We start from the raw sequence: 14,399 nt of genomic DNA on the forward strand, positions 1-14,399 counted from the left end.
ATTCCTTTCAAAGAGGACAGTGGCTGGACAGAGGGAGGTGTAACTTCATAGTGGAGAACCTTCAAATCCTTCCTCAGCCAGGTAATCAAGGTCAACACCAATAGTGATGTCATGTTGATAGTAGGTATCCTTGAAACAGTGGGATGAAAATGGTGCTTTCCCTCTGTGGTCATCCTCCCAAACATTTGATGAACGACATCAAATTCCAGTAAAAGGACATATTACAAAATACCTGACCTGTACTCCTCATAACTGTCAAGATCATCAAAAACAAGAGAAGTCTGACAAACTGCAAGCCAACAGGACCCCAGGAAGACATGATGACTAAATGTCATATGGTATCCTGGATAAAATCCTAGAAAAGAAAAAGAACATTTAAGTAAAAATTAAGGAAATCTGAATAACATATGGACCTTGGATAGTAGTAATGTATCAATATTGGTTCATTAGTTGTAATAAACAAACCTCAGTAATGCAAGATGTTAATAATAGGGAAACATGAGTGCAGGGTATATGTATTATCTATTCAGTTTTTCCATAAATCTAACCTGTTCTAAAAATAAAGTCTATTTAAAGTAATATTTTAAAACATTATGTATATAATAAATATATATGTGTACATAATATATATTTATAATTTTCAAAATTTATTTGAACACGTGACCTAGTATGACCAATAAGATTTCTACAGAAAAATAATTACTAATAATCTACCCAAACTTTCAGTGTCATATGTTTTCCTTCTTTTCCAATTGATAACAATTGTGAATCTCTTGATTTGGGGAGATAAAACACTAATTGAAATGCATAAATTACAAAATGAAGGGTTAAGTTTTATCTGCTGACAAGTTGCTAAGAACCATCCCGCTGATTTTCAAATTTGCATGTTAGGTGCTTCTTGCTCAATTTAAATGTTTGTTAAAGGCAAAAGAATTTATCTTCAAATTATTTTCTAGCTTTTTCATTCTTGAGTCTTGAACATTTTCTGCTTTGCCTACCCTTCGAGAGTTGAAAGAACGTGTATAGATTCACCTTCAGGGAGGGCTTGTTGGGTGCAATATACTTACGGTTCCATCATATCAACAACACAAGTCTTTCACAGTCCAGAACTCCCACAGCACTTTGGTCCAAATCATATTTCAAGAGTAATCATTGTTGACCTTTTCATAAGTAATTCTATCTTCTCCACTTCCTTCTTTGCACCTGTGGTAGGCAGAGAAATAGCCCTCCAAAGATATTCATGTCCTAATCCCCACTAGAAATATGTTAGGTTACATGAAAAAAGACAACTGAGTTTGCAAATGGAATTAAGTTGCTAACTCCAAATTTAAGATAGGGATACGATCCTATATTATCCAAGTGGGCCCAACATAATCACAAAGGTCCTTGAAAGTAGAAGAGGGAGGCAAAAGAGGGGAGTCAGGATGAGATGTGGCTAAGGAGGCAAGTTCAGGGGCGCCTGGGTGGCTCAGTTGGTTAAGTGTCCAACTTTTGATTTTGGCTGAGGTCATGATCTCAGGGTGTGAGACTGAGTCCTACATAAGCTCCACACCGGGCGTGGAACCTGCTTAAGATTCTCTCTCTCCCTCTCCCCCTCTTCCCTGCTCTTGCGCATGCTTTCTCTTTCCCTCTCTCAAAAAAAATAAAGGTACTTAAAAAAAAAAAAAGAAAGCAAGTTCAGAGAGATTCAACGCTACTGGCTTTGAAGATGAGGGAAAGGGGTCATGAGCCAAGGAACGTGGATAACCTCCAGAAGTGGGAAAAGGATAGGAAATGGATTCCCACCTTGAGCCTACAGAAAGGAATGCACCCTGCTGACATCTTGATTTTAGCCCAGTGAGCTCCATTTTGGACTTCTGAACTACAGAACTGATAGATAAATTTGTGCTGTTTGGGGCACCTGGGTGGCTCAGATGGTTAAACATCTGACTATGGCTCAGGTCATGATCTGAGGGTCCTGGAATCCAGCCCCTTCTGGCTCTAAGCTCAGTGGGGAGTCTGCTTGTCTCTCTTCTTCTGCCCCTTCCCCCACCCCCACTAATACTCTCTCTGTCTCTCAAATAAATAAATAAAATCTTCAAAATTGATTAATTAATTAATCAGTGTTGTTTGAAGACACTAAGTTTGTAGTAATTTGCTATGGCAGCCATAGAAAACTAATACAGTGCCCCAAATATATGTGAAGCTGTGTATACATTTAACATAGCATTCCTTCATATTATAGTGCTCTGACTTGTACATTCATATTTTCTCCAAGGATCGTGAATCCTATCAGGCCAGGAAGTATTATTATTTGCAATTCTAAGTTAGCAATATTGTAATTTTGGCAACATTTTGGCACTCAGTAAATAATTACTGATCAAGTGAAGACTGTGCTCATAGCACATAAGACAAATGCCCTGGGCTATGAGACAGAAGAAATTCTTAGCTTCTCTGATTTTCAGTTTCCTCATTTATAAAAATTGTGTTCTTTATGGTTATGAATTTGAATATTACAGTGCAGTTAGATAAGAAACTGAAAACACTGTACAGATATAAAATGTTATAGTTATCTAGCTTAAATAGCTGTTAGCTGTCTGTCACAGCTTTTCCCAACTAGTTTGGTAAATACTTGAAAATATAGACCAGTTCTAACTCATTCATCTGCATCTCTTCTGCAGCATGCATTATGTAGAGTTCTTATTTATTGTTCAAAAATAGCTACGTATTTAAAACAGCTTAACTAAATGTAGTAAGAATGGGTTAGGGCAGAGAAAGTACAATGACAAAGTGAGAATAGAAGTTTCATTGTTGATGGTAGGTATTCATCCTTTCTGATGGCTGAGTAATAATATTCCATTGTATATATGAGCCACATCTTCTTTTTCCATTCATCTGTTGAAGGACATCTCAGCTCCTTCCACAGTTTGGTTATTGTGGACATTGCTGCTATGAACATTGGGGTGCAGGTGCTAAATTGAATTTAAATTAAAAAAAAAGAAGTTTCATTGTTATTTGAAATGACTTCTTTCATTGCCATCTTTGAGATTATTCTAAAAACATGGTTCCTTTCTCATCTTCAGTATCTGTAATATCATTCTTAGTACTTCCTAAAAGATGGGTAAGTGGTAGTGTTGACGATGATATGATAGAATTACATGATTTATTCAACTTCTATAAGTAAGAAAATAGGTTTGTGCTTGAATTATCCATTTCCATAATCTTCGCTGAAAAGTTATGTGCTCCAATGGTCCATTTCTACATTGTGCTTTAGCTAAGTTCTTATTAAGCATCCTTCAGTCAGGGTTATAGCAATCTTATTAAGCATCCTTCAATTAGGGTTCTGTTTGCAACAGAAGGCAAAATTCTGATGCAGATATGCAAAATGTTTAAGATGTGGAGCTCCTATGAGCGCCCCAGGGTGTCTTTCTGAATTTTTTTCCTTTTCTGGGAAAATTCCATCTTCCATCAAGGTGGCTAGAATTCTCTGTCCTCACTGATTTCCTCCAGTGCTGAAATCCAGACCAGAGAAAATATCACTCCTTTAAGCCTACCAGGTTACTTGCAGTATTAGATTTTCAATTAACTCTGGGATGAAAGGATTTGGCCATGTTAGAAAGAATTTCAGCCATCATTGAGCAAGTTAGAAAAGCACATTTTGGAACCAGGGATCTAATTTTCTAAAATCTCATCACCTAGGCAGCAGCATATTTTGCGCCCTTCTGAAACCAGCTCTGTGATTCCTATTACTCAGCACATCAGTTTCAAGACTTGCAATGTCTTTGACTGTAAGAAAAGAAGGCAAATTCCAACATATCATGCCTTCGCAAAAATGAATCTTATAATGAAATTCCTTCTTATGGTGCTTTAATATCAGTGTTATTGTCAGCTTTAATCAGTATATTTTGAAAACAGGTTGAGATCTTTTAAGGATGAAAGTTAACCACTAAAAACTATTTTCTGTTACCTGTCATTGTCTATCATAATTTACTACAAAGAAACATACCTTTTGACATATTTGAAAGAAAGAAGTATGTGTGTGTGGGTGTGGGAGGGGGCTTGCTAAAGGCTTTATGATAGAATAATGCAGATATATGAAATTAATTCAAAAGCTCAAGCAATTTTACAATGCAGGTCATAAAAACTATACTTGATGAACAGTTCTTGTTCAGAATTAATGTTCACATTTTCTCAGTTTTGTGTCTGTCACTTAGATTGAAGTGATTTCACTTTAGATTTGCCAGCTCACTCAACCTCTTGATTCTCTCCTATAATGTTTTGTCATTTTTCAAATTTTTAATCTCTATACTGCTCTTTGGTAGCAGTGCTTCACTGCCTAGGAAAAGTGCTGGAATATATTATAGCATAAACAAAATCTTCATATTACTTAATATTTTCCTTGGTAATTTTATATTGCATAGAAACCCTAACAGAAACTTCATATTTTGGATCATTTCTAAATTTAACTGTTAATTTAGAAATTATGCCTATTTACTATTAATTACATCTTCCAATATGTGAAAAATAATCTATAGGTTATTTAAAGTAAACATGTTAAAATTGATTCCGAAAGCCAAATTAGTCATTTATAGTCTTAAGACTCGAAAGGGAGAGAAAAGAAAGCTTTTTAAAAGCTACTTACATCCAAGTGATTCCCTAATTATAGGTGGCTAGTGTGAGTCATAATGGTCAAATACTTCATCATCATTTTAGGACATAGAGACATAGAAAATCTTGTAACACTTGACTTTATCAGCTACCATATTTCCTTTCCCTTTTTCTTTTAAGATTTTGTTTTTAAGTAATCTCTACACCCAATTCTGGGCTTGAACTCACAATCTGGAAACCAAGAGTTGAGTGCTCCATGGACTGAGCCAGCCTGGCACCCCCAGCTACCGTATTTTCTTACTGAGTTTTTTGGTAGGGTCAATATTTGCCTGACTTATTACTTGTATAAATTCCACTAATAGGATAGGAAGGCTAAAAAGAGAGTTGGAGACTGAGAAAAAATTGAGAAAGTTGTTCCTATGCTGGGAGTTCCCCCAGCCCAAAGCCCAGAAGAAGGGCTTCAATGGGATAACCTGGATTGTTTGATATTTGTTTCCTCAAGTTTCAAAGAAATAGTGAACCAGTGTTCCATTCATGTCAACACATAAGAAGTTGGCTGTCTAGCTTGTGATGGCAGGAAAAAGTGGGATGTTGGAGGTGTGCCCTTTCTGACTGTGAGGTCAAAATTCATAAGAGTGCTTCCCAAGGGTCCCGAGTGGAAGAAAATCAGCACAGAGTTGTCTTGGATCCTGTCCAGGATGGCGTCTTAGAGATCAGTGGGAACTACAATAAGGAAGAGAAAGAGAAAGAATAGGAAGAAGAAACAGCAGCTAAAAACAGTAGTACTGTATGCTCAGACACTCCCTATAGAGGGGTGATAGAGGGAAGAAGTGTGCTAATCACCAAGTAACCTGTGTGAACTGGCCCAGTGGAGAAAACGGCAGGTGTAGAGAACTGCCAAGCACAAGACCAAAATATGCAAGGATGCCTCTCTTATTCTCCTTATAAACTAAAATCCAAAGGTTCCAGAAATAAGAGTCTGCAAAGCAGAGTGGAAACATCAGGTGAAGGAGGGAGAACAACCTTGGCCCCTTCACAAGTGGCTGCCAGCAGGCTAAAGCTGGGTGGAGTTCTCTCTGAATGCAGTTTGAAGATTTATTTATACCTGGAAACAGAAATATTATTCATCTGAGACTATTTTTGTTACTAGAAATAACTGAAGGCCTTTTTATCATCTGAAAAGAGCTAGAGGAATCATGGGCAGCTATTTTATTTATTGTCCAACAGCAGGAAAGACCTAGCCTTCTAAAATGAGTTACTATGGACCATGGCAGGAGGGGGAGACAAAATGCAGTGGTGTTAAAATTCTACCCTGTGCAGCCCTCTGTTTAAACCTAACCGAGCACATTCAGGGTTAGAAATGAATGGATAAGTGAGTGAACAAATGAATGAATGAATAAGTAAATAAAATAAACAAAAGCAAATAATAAGCACTTTTTCTGAATCCAGTTTCCTTTACTGCTAGACTCTTTTAGCTCTTTATGTTAACCTCTCAATTATAGCCTGTTTTTCTGAAACTTTTACATTTTCTACTGGACATTTCTTCAGACTAAAAGACAGAGGTCTGTTTTTATTAACTTTCTAAAAAATAATTTGAGTCTATATAGTATCAAGTTATATATAATTAAAGGAAACTTGTAAAAATCAAAATTTCCATAATGGTTTTTCATATGTTTGTCTTTTTATATTTACATGAGACATATACATGATTTAAAGTCATAGATGAAACTTAAGTGGCACTAAATTCTATGATTAATTCCATTTTCAGTTGGGGAGCAGCATCCGGTACTTACGCCTAACTTGAACATCAGTGATGGTTACCCATCCTCACCCTGTGTTCACATTGTCAAAGGCAGTGCTGGGGCTCAATCAATTCATTATCCCATTGTCATGTCTTCTAGCCATTTCAACACAAAAACCTAGGAGATACATCTATGTGTGCTAACACCTGCATGTACATGTCTGACAGTTTATATATGAACATCTATCTATCTATCTATGAACTCATTCTGATACCTCTGATTTCAATACAATACCACAGGTCCTTTGGTCTTCCTTCTTTGCTTCCTTGTAACTTCTTTCTCCCACAAAGAAAGTATTTTCAATCCTCATATACACATAAAATAGATTTACTACTAGATCACAGCATTTAGGTACAGCTGTTGTTTTTAGCCTTACGGTATCCAATTGAGGGACTGTTTTAAAAAAATTACTTAGCTCAGTACTTTTCTTGCCCACCACTTTCAGGATGCTTATGTTATCAGTTTGTAATAGAATTAGGTTTACTTGTTAGTGGTTATATTTCTTTCTTGGGTTCCTGCCAAATCCTGCTTGCTTTCCATAAGTATATTTTAAATTAAATGCTCTTTCTCTCTCAGACTCACTTTCCCTCTCACATACAAAGCCTATGTGGTCGTTATCAAAGGACTGTAATACAAATTTTTTTTTAAAGATTTTATTTATTTATTTGAGACAGAGAGAATGAGAGACAGAGAGCATGAGAGGGAGGAGGGTCAGAGGGAGAAGCAGGCTCCCTGCCGAGCAGGGAGCCCGATGCGGGACTCCATCCCAGGACTCCAGGATCATGACCTGAGCCGAAGGCAGTCGTTTAACCAACTGAGCCACCCAGGCGCCCACCCCAGATTTTTTTAAATTCAAGTTGGTCACTTAAGCAAAATTGATCTGGGCTGAGAATGACCAAAATGATGTGTTTAGGTGTCTGGTTAACCTGCCACATAGATACCAAATAAGCACCATGATTGAAAATGTATGTTTAAAATAAAGATGAATGGGGCACCTGGGTGGTGCAGTTGATTAAGCATCCAAATCGTGGTTTCAGCTCAGATTGTGATCTCAGGGTCATGGAATTGAGTCCCCCGTCAGGCTCTGCACTCAGATTCTCTCTCCCTCTCCCTCTGCCCATCCCGCTCATGTTCTAATCTCTCTCTGTCTAAAATAAACAAATAAACCTTAAAAAGAATAAAGATGACTGATAGTAGTGCTCCCCAGTTATTAAAAGGTAACTAAGAGAAACTTAATACTTGAATGAATCATTATTTTACCTTGGCTTATAAATCTTTCTTATATCATGAGTACTTGGCTCCTGTACAGTGTTCTTTATTTTCAGATGATGTTGCTTTCTGTTATGGACTGCATTTTTGGGTGCCCCCCCATTCTTATATTGAAACCATAAATTCTAATTGGTTGGTATTTAGAGGTAAGGGCTGTTAGAGGCAATTAGGTCATGAGACTGGAGCTTTTATGATGTGATTAGTACCCTTAGAAGAAGAGACACAAGACAGCTTGCTTCATCTCTCTGCTCTCCATCAAGTAAAGTTGCAAGGAGAAAGTAGTCATCTGTAAACCATGGAGAGGGTACTACTCACTAAGAACCCAAGCATGTTGGCACCCTGATCTCAGACTTCCAACCTCCAGAACTGTGAGAAAGAAAACTTGGTTTGTGTAAGCCGCTGAGTCTGTGGTATTTTTGTTATAGCAACCCAAACTGATGTAGATACTTCATCTAATGTCATTGCAGATCATCGTTAGGAAATCCAGTCATGCAGTCATGCGCTGATGACATGCTGGAGATGAGAAACACAGAATCAAGGACTTAAATTCTAGCCAAACTGCTTTGGATGACTTAAGAGATAGTCGAGAATTATTATATTGTTAGAAAATTATAGAGTGCAAAAGACATTGGGCATGCTGTAGAGAGATTGGGTCTGTTGGTCAGCAATGAAATAGTAAAGAAGAGAGTGAGAAAACAACTTACAGGACATTTTGATGAGGACCAATCCCAGGAACTCTAGGCTGCTTAGAGTCAAGCTTAACTGGCCTGAGGGAAGCTTTTGGAGATATTGCTGGTATGATCAATAAAGGAAGTTCAAGTGATGGAGCTGTATTTTGATTTTTCTAGAATGAATTCAACTGTGTTCCACATCAGAGAGTTTAATTGCTAAGGTTTTGAAATACCACTGGATAGGTATGGACATGAAATAGGTAGAAAAATAGGCTTCTGACCTAGTGACAAGAAATTTGAAAATGGTATAATGTGTTCTTTACTCCCAAAAATGATTTGAAGGTTTTTACTGGGAAAGAATAGCTCGGGATTTTTGTGTGTGTTATTTTTACATAAGTCTTCTTGGGAAAGGTTGGCCAAGTGTGTTAAGGCTAATGCATAGCAATGTGTTTTGGGAAGTTCTTGAGAATGAGGATCAGAAATTGCTTAATTTAGGGGTTACATATAAGATTTTGAAATGTTATCTTTTGGGAATTAAATGCTGAGTTAATTGTCCTTTTAAAATGATGATTTTTGTATGTATATACCAGTTTATCTTTATCCATTCATCCATTCATGGACATTAGGTTGCCTCTATAGCTTCGCTGTTGTGAATAATGCTGCAGTGATCATGGAAGTACAGATATTTCTTTGAGGTTCTTTTTTTTTTTTTTTGAGTTACTGGTTTTGGTTATTGACATATATTTCTTTTTTTATTATTTTTTATTATTTTTTAGATTTAAATTCAATCATTAGTTTTGATACAATGTTCAAGGATTCATCAGTTGCATATAACACCCAGTGCTCATTACATCACGTGCCCTCCTTAATGTCCATCACCCAGTTACCCCATCCCCCCACCAACCTGCCCTTCCACAACCCTCAGTTTGTTTCTTGGAGTCAAGCGTCTCATATGGCTTGTCTCCCTCTCTGACTTCTTCCTTTTCAGTTTTCCCTGCCTTCCCCTATTGTCCTCTGATTTCAATTTCAAAACTTATTAATTTAATTTAATACACATGGAATTTATTTTAGTCTATCAAGTGAAGTTAGACTAACTTGAATATGCTTTTCCAGAGGATAAGCAATCACATCTGTTCCATTTTTGACCAGTCTCTTTTCAGTTAATCAGTGCTTCATTTTATGCATATTATGCCATATTTAACTTGAGGAAAGGAAATATCCCAGGGATTATAAGGAGGGGCAATTACTTCTCTAATCATCTCTCAGTTCCACTACCAAATATCACCATAAATTCCATCTCAACAGAGTAGTGACAGTCATTCTAATAGATCCATTTGGTGGGGATGGTGGTGGTGGTGGTGATTATTTTCTTTTTACTTAAATAGCTTTGAAAGCTCACCTTTTTATAACTCTCTCTGGCTCTACGTTTCCTAAGGGAGGAAAGTGAATTTAACTCACTTAACTCTTCCTGAGCAATCTTTCAATCTCTTTCTTAAATTCACCTCAATAAACAACACATTTAAAGACATGCAACATGCAAATATGGTGATTTCTCTGAATTCCTCATTCAGTTTCCCAGATTGGTCTTTGAGAAATGTAAACATATGACCCAAAAGCTAGCCAAGAGCAGCTCCACTTACAGCTACTCTGAATATTACCTTATTATTGAAACATATCCTCCCTGATATTAGTACAGGGCTATTGATATAGTGAAGCCATTTCTTTTCTGTAATTTTTCACTTGAATGACCAAGTATTTTATTTTTATCTGAAATAACAGCAACACACTTTCAGAATTCTGCCTCAAGGTCATGTAAAATTCCTAGTCCTGTACTCCAAAGTTGTCCACCAGCAACTTGATGGATTTACTCTCTTCTAGGACATTGTCCTTGTCTGTTAAATTTATAACATCAAGTATGAAGTGACAAGTCCTTTATGCAGGGAAAAGGAAGAGAGCTAAACTTGATGAAGATCCATTACATTTTAAAAGTTTCTGTGCATCCAGTGACTTAGGGCACAGAGGGATAGCCTCCGGAAAGTGAAGGGTAAGGAGCTCCATCTTGAACATCATATCACTAAGAAGATGGCAGAAGGATCAGTGTAACATTTTAGATTTTAAACACATATAACCCCCAAATAGGTGACCTTCTCCAACTCATTCATCAGATGACCAGAAAAGCAGTTTACTCCAGTAAAGGGAAATCTTTACAAGTTCAGTAATGCTTGAAGTGTCTAAAACAGAGGGAATGCAAGTTGAGACCTGTGCCAAGATTAATAGAAGAACTTCAAGAAAAACCTCAGGGATTTGGAGCAAAGCCATATTTTCTTCATATGTATAAATATGTATAAATAATTTTCACTTAGGAAAAGAGAATTGGCTTGCTTTAGGATTCTACTAGAGTCTAAGTAGTTGACCATGTGTTACTGTGTAATTTTTCAACCCAAATTACACCTTAAACTGGCAGATAAATTACAGCAAAGTTGATTTATTCCACTAGAGTGACATATGCCCTCAAAATATCTCCTTACTAAATGGAAGCTATATAAAAACATGTGGTGCCCAGGGTCACCAAAAACACATTCCTTAAATTAGAAAATTCCTCAAACACCCCATGTAATAAACCTGTTGTTCTAAAAATCTCAGTTCATCAAATAGACACATTCAGGAGTTTCAAAAGAGGTCTCTTATGATTATAAGACCTGACATAAAATAACAATACTTTTCTCTTGTCCATAGGCATCTTTACAAAGAAATATTTTAGTATATGGGTCATTCACAGGCATGACCTCAGAAAAGACATTTTGGACATGAACTTGGGCAGAATGTTGATTGTCCAATTTGTCTGGAAGGTGAGTAAGTATGCAGTCAGGAACTATACCTACTCACTGGGAAGGTCTATAAATATGGTTGAGGAGAGGTGGGAAGAATGGAAAGAGGCACAATGCTTGACACGCAGTAGTAGATGCCTGCCACCAATGCAGTGCTGATTACTGTCTCTTGGATATTGATGAACTATTTTAAAACCCAGTCCTGGGTGATTTATAAACAATGAGTTGATTACGAAGGGCATTTTTCCACTCAAATGCTCAAGGTAAAGATAACTTCCCATGTCAGTGCACGATTGTTCCACTTAGCTCTTTTTTGGTTGGCCTTTGAATTTTACAGGTCATGAGATGGTGTCTTATGATTTCATGCTTCTTAAAGTATCCTTATTATAAATAAATAATCCTATTGCAGTTAAGATAATATGAGTATGTCTTTCCCTTTCAACACAAAATAATCTAACTTGCAAAGTTGAAGTAGAAACATGTCACTTTCTTCAACCCTGCTAACATAGGTGTTACATCTGCAAAAAGGGGCTATCATTAGCCCTGGGGGAGTTGTCAGGCGTATCAGCAATTACTGTAACACATGTCTAGCAATGAAATGTATAATAATTTTAAGAAAGATGTCAAGTTTCTTTTTTCCCCATTTTTAGGCTAAATCTTGGAAAATAGAGGGAGAAGGATTTTATCTTGACACACAGAAGATGTTTGTGTGAAATTTTACCCATTACCTAACCACCTGAGTTGAGTCTTGAAATGAAGAGACATAGTAATATAAACCTTAAAGGGTTGAGGAATCTGAGAGGAACAGAAATAGTTCTATGTGTCCCACGGTATATATAAACAATGGTAGATGGGTTTCAGAGAGAAAGCTCTATCAGGATGAAGCAGTATAGAATGGAAATGTCAATATGGCGTCTTCAGTGCATTATTCTAGATGAAGAGAAGTCTCAAATGGATGTACAATACATAGATATGTTAGAGACTAGAAGATGTCAATGGTTTTGGCCCTCCACAGCTGAGATCTCTGGAGCATGGGGCTTTGAGGAGAGTCCAGAGCATTCAGGTCAGTAGCAAAGTAGACATGCAGTGCATTATTCAGTAATGTCTGCCATGGCGTAAGAATTAGAAGCAGATTCTGGGAGTATCAAATTTGTCATCAGGCCTGGAATCGATGTCATCACTACTTAAACCTCTTACTAAAAGTGTTCCCACTTTAAACTTAGAATCCATGGCAATAAACTATGGAAAGAGCCAACATGTCCATCAACAGATGAATAGATAAAGAAGATGTGGCATATATATATATATATATATATATATATATATATATATACACACACACACACACACACAATGGAATATTATGCAGCCATCAAAAAAAGAAATCTTGCCATTTGCAATAATGTGGATGGAATTAGAGGGTATTATGCTAAGCGAAATAAGTCAATCAGAGAAAGACATGTATCATATGATCTCACTGATAGGAGGAATTCTTAATCTCAGGAAACAAACTGAGGGTTGCTGGAGTGGTGGGACATGGAAGGGATGGGGTGGCTGGGTGATAGACATGAGGGAGCATATGTGCTATGGTGAGCGTTGTGAATTGTGTAAGACTGTTGAATCACAGACCTGTACCTCTGAAACAAATAATACATCATATGTTAAAAAAAAAAAAAAGTCGGAAGGGAATAATGAAGGAGGGGAATCGGAGGGGGAGACGAACCATGAGAGACTATGGACTCTGAGAAATAAACTGAGGGTTCTAGAGGGGAGGGGGTTGGGGGAATGGGTTAGCCTGGTGATGGGTATTAAAGAGGGCACATATTGAATGGAGCACTGGGTGTTATACGCAAACTATGAATCATGGAACACTACATCAAAAATAAATAAATTAATTAAAAAAATAAAAAATAAATAAAATAATTAAAAAAAGGAATCCATGGCAATAACTATTCAACTAAATGAAAGAAAAGCAAAAGAGAAATAATTTATTAGTCAATTGAATCAGGTCTTGTATTTTATTTATTTTTATTTTTTACTGAAGTATAATTAACGTACAGTGTTAAATAGTCTCAGGTGTGCAAGATATTGATTTGACAATTTCAGATATTACTCAATGCTTACCATAAGTGCAGTCACCATCTATCACCATACAATATTCTTACAATATTATTGACTATATTCCCTATATATATAGTATATATGGTTATTGAGGTAGGTTTTTTTTTTTTTTAAGGTAGGATTTTAAGAAGGGAAGAAAACAATATTGGGAAGAATATATCTGAGTAAAAACTTGGATTACAATTTTTGTGGGAAAATTACTTTGGGATTATTATTTTTCTTTTTGGTAATGAAATGAAATGTCTTAAAGTGTTTAGATTATGGCTGGATAAAAGGTAAAAGTTTTAAATTTACAAATATGCATTTTGACAATGGTTAATGAAATATACACATTCTATCATATACTTATATGTAAATATAAAACTTTTTCACATATTTTATATGAAATGTGTTCTAATAGGACATAAAATAAATACATATAAAATAACTAAAGGCAAATAAAATCTAAAAGGGCTATTTGTTGAATTATATTTATCTTTTTTTCAATGGGTATCCATTCATCTTTCTGATGAATAACAACTTTATAATCAGTTGAGGTGATATTATTATATTGAGCCATAGAAATGGGATAGTTATGCTTGTTCTACTCATCCTAAGTCTGACTGAAAAACAATATTAAAAATCTCACAGAATTCTTATAGTACTTTTTTCCTCTTTCATAGTAATTTAAAGTATTGTTGTTTTTCATTTCCATAGAATGTGTGTATTTTACAAATCTTTGTTCTTTATGTTTTTCCCATTGAAAATAGGTCACATGATAAATCATTCTGACATTGAATTTTTCTGTTTTCTCATTTCTGGTTCCAGTCCACAGTTATTTGAAAAGAATAGGTGAAATGACAATGAAGGAAAAGTAATTACTAAATTAATATTTGAAACTTATTTCGCATTTAAGCTCAGAGGAAATGTTTTCATATTTAATTAAAATTCTAGGTCAATAATGATCAAACATTAGAACACTCCAGATAGTCTTTAGTATGTTTGTAGATACTATATGGAAAATGTATAAAAAATCATCACTCCTCATAGAGCTGTTTGATGGATCTTCTGAAGTGTCTGCCCATTGGTCTAATTTCATGCTGCTTTATTATATTCCTCTTTCAGGGTCTAGAATGTCTCAA

The sequence above is a fragment of the Mirounga leonina genome, unplaced genomic scaffold (assembly GCF_011800145.1).
Source record: "Mirounga leonina isolate KUSES-001 unplaced genomic scaffold, KU_Mleo_1.0 Mir_93, whole genome shotgun sequence".
In the NCBI taxonomy this organism is placed as follows: Eukaryota; Metazoa; Chordata; class Mammalia; order Carnivora; family Phocidae; genus Mirounga; species Mirounga leonina.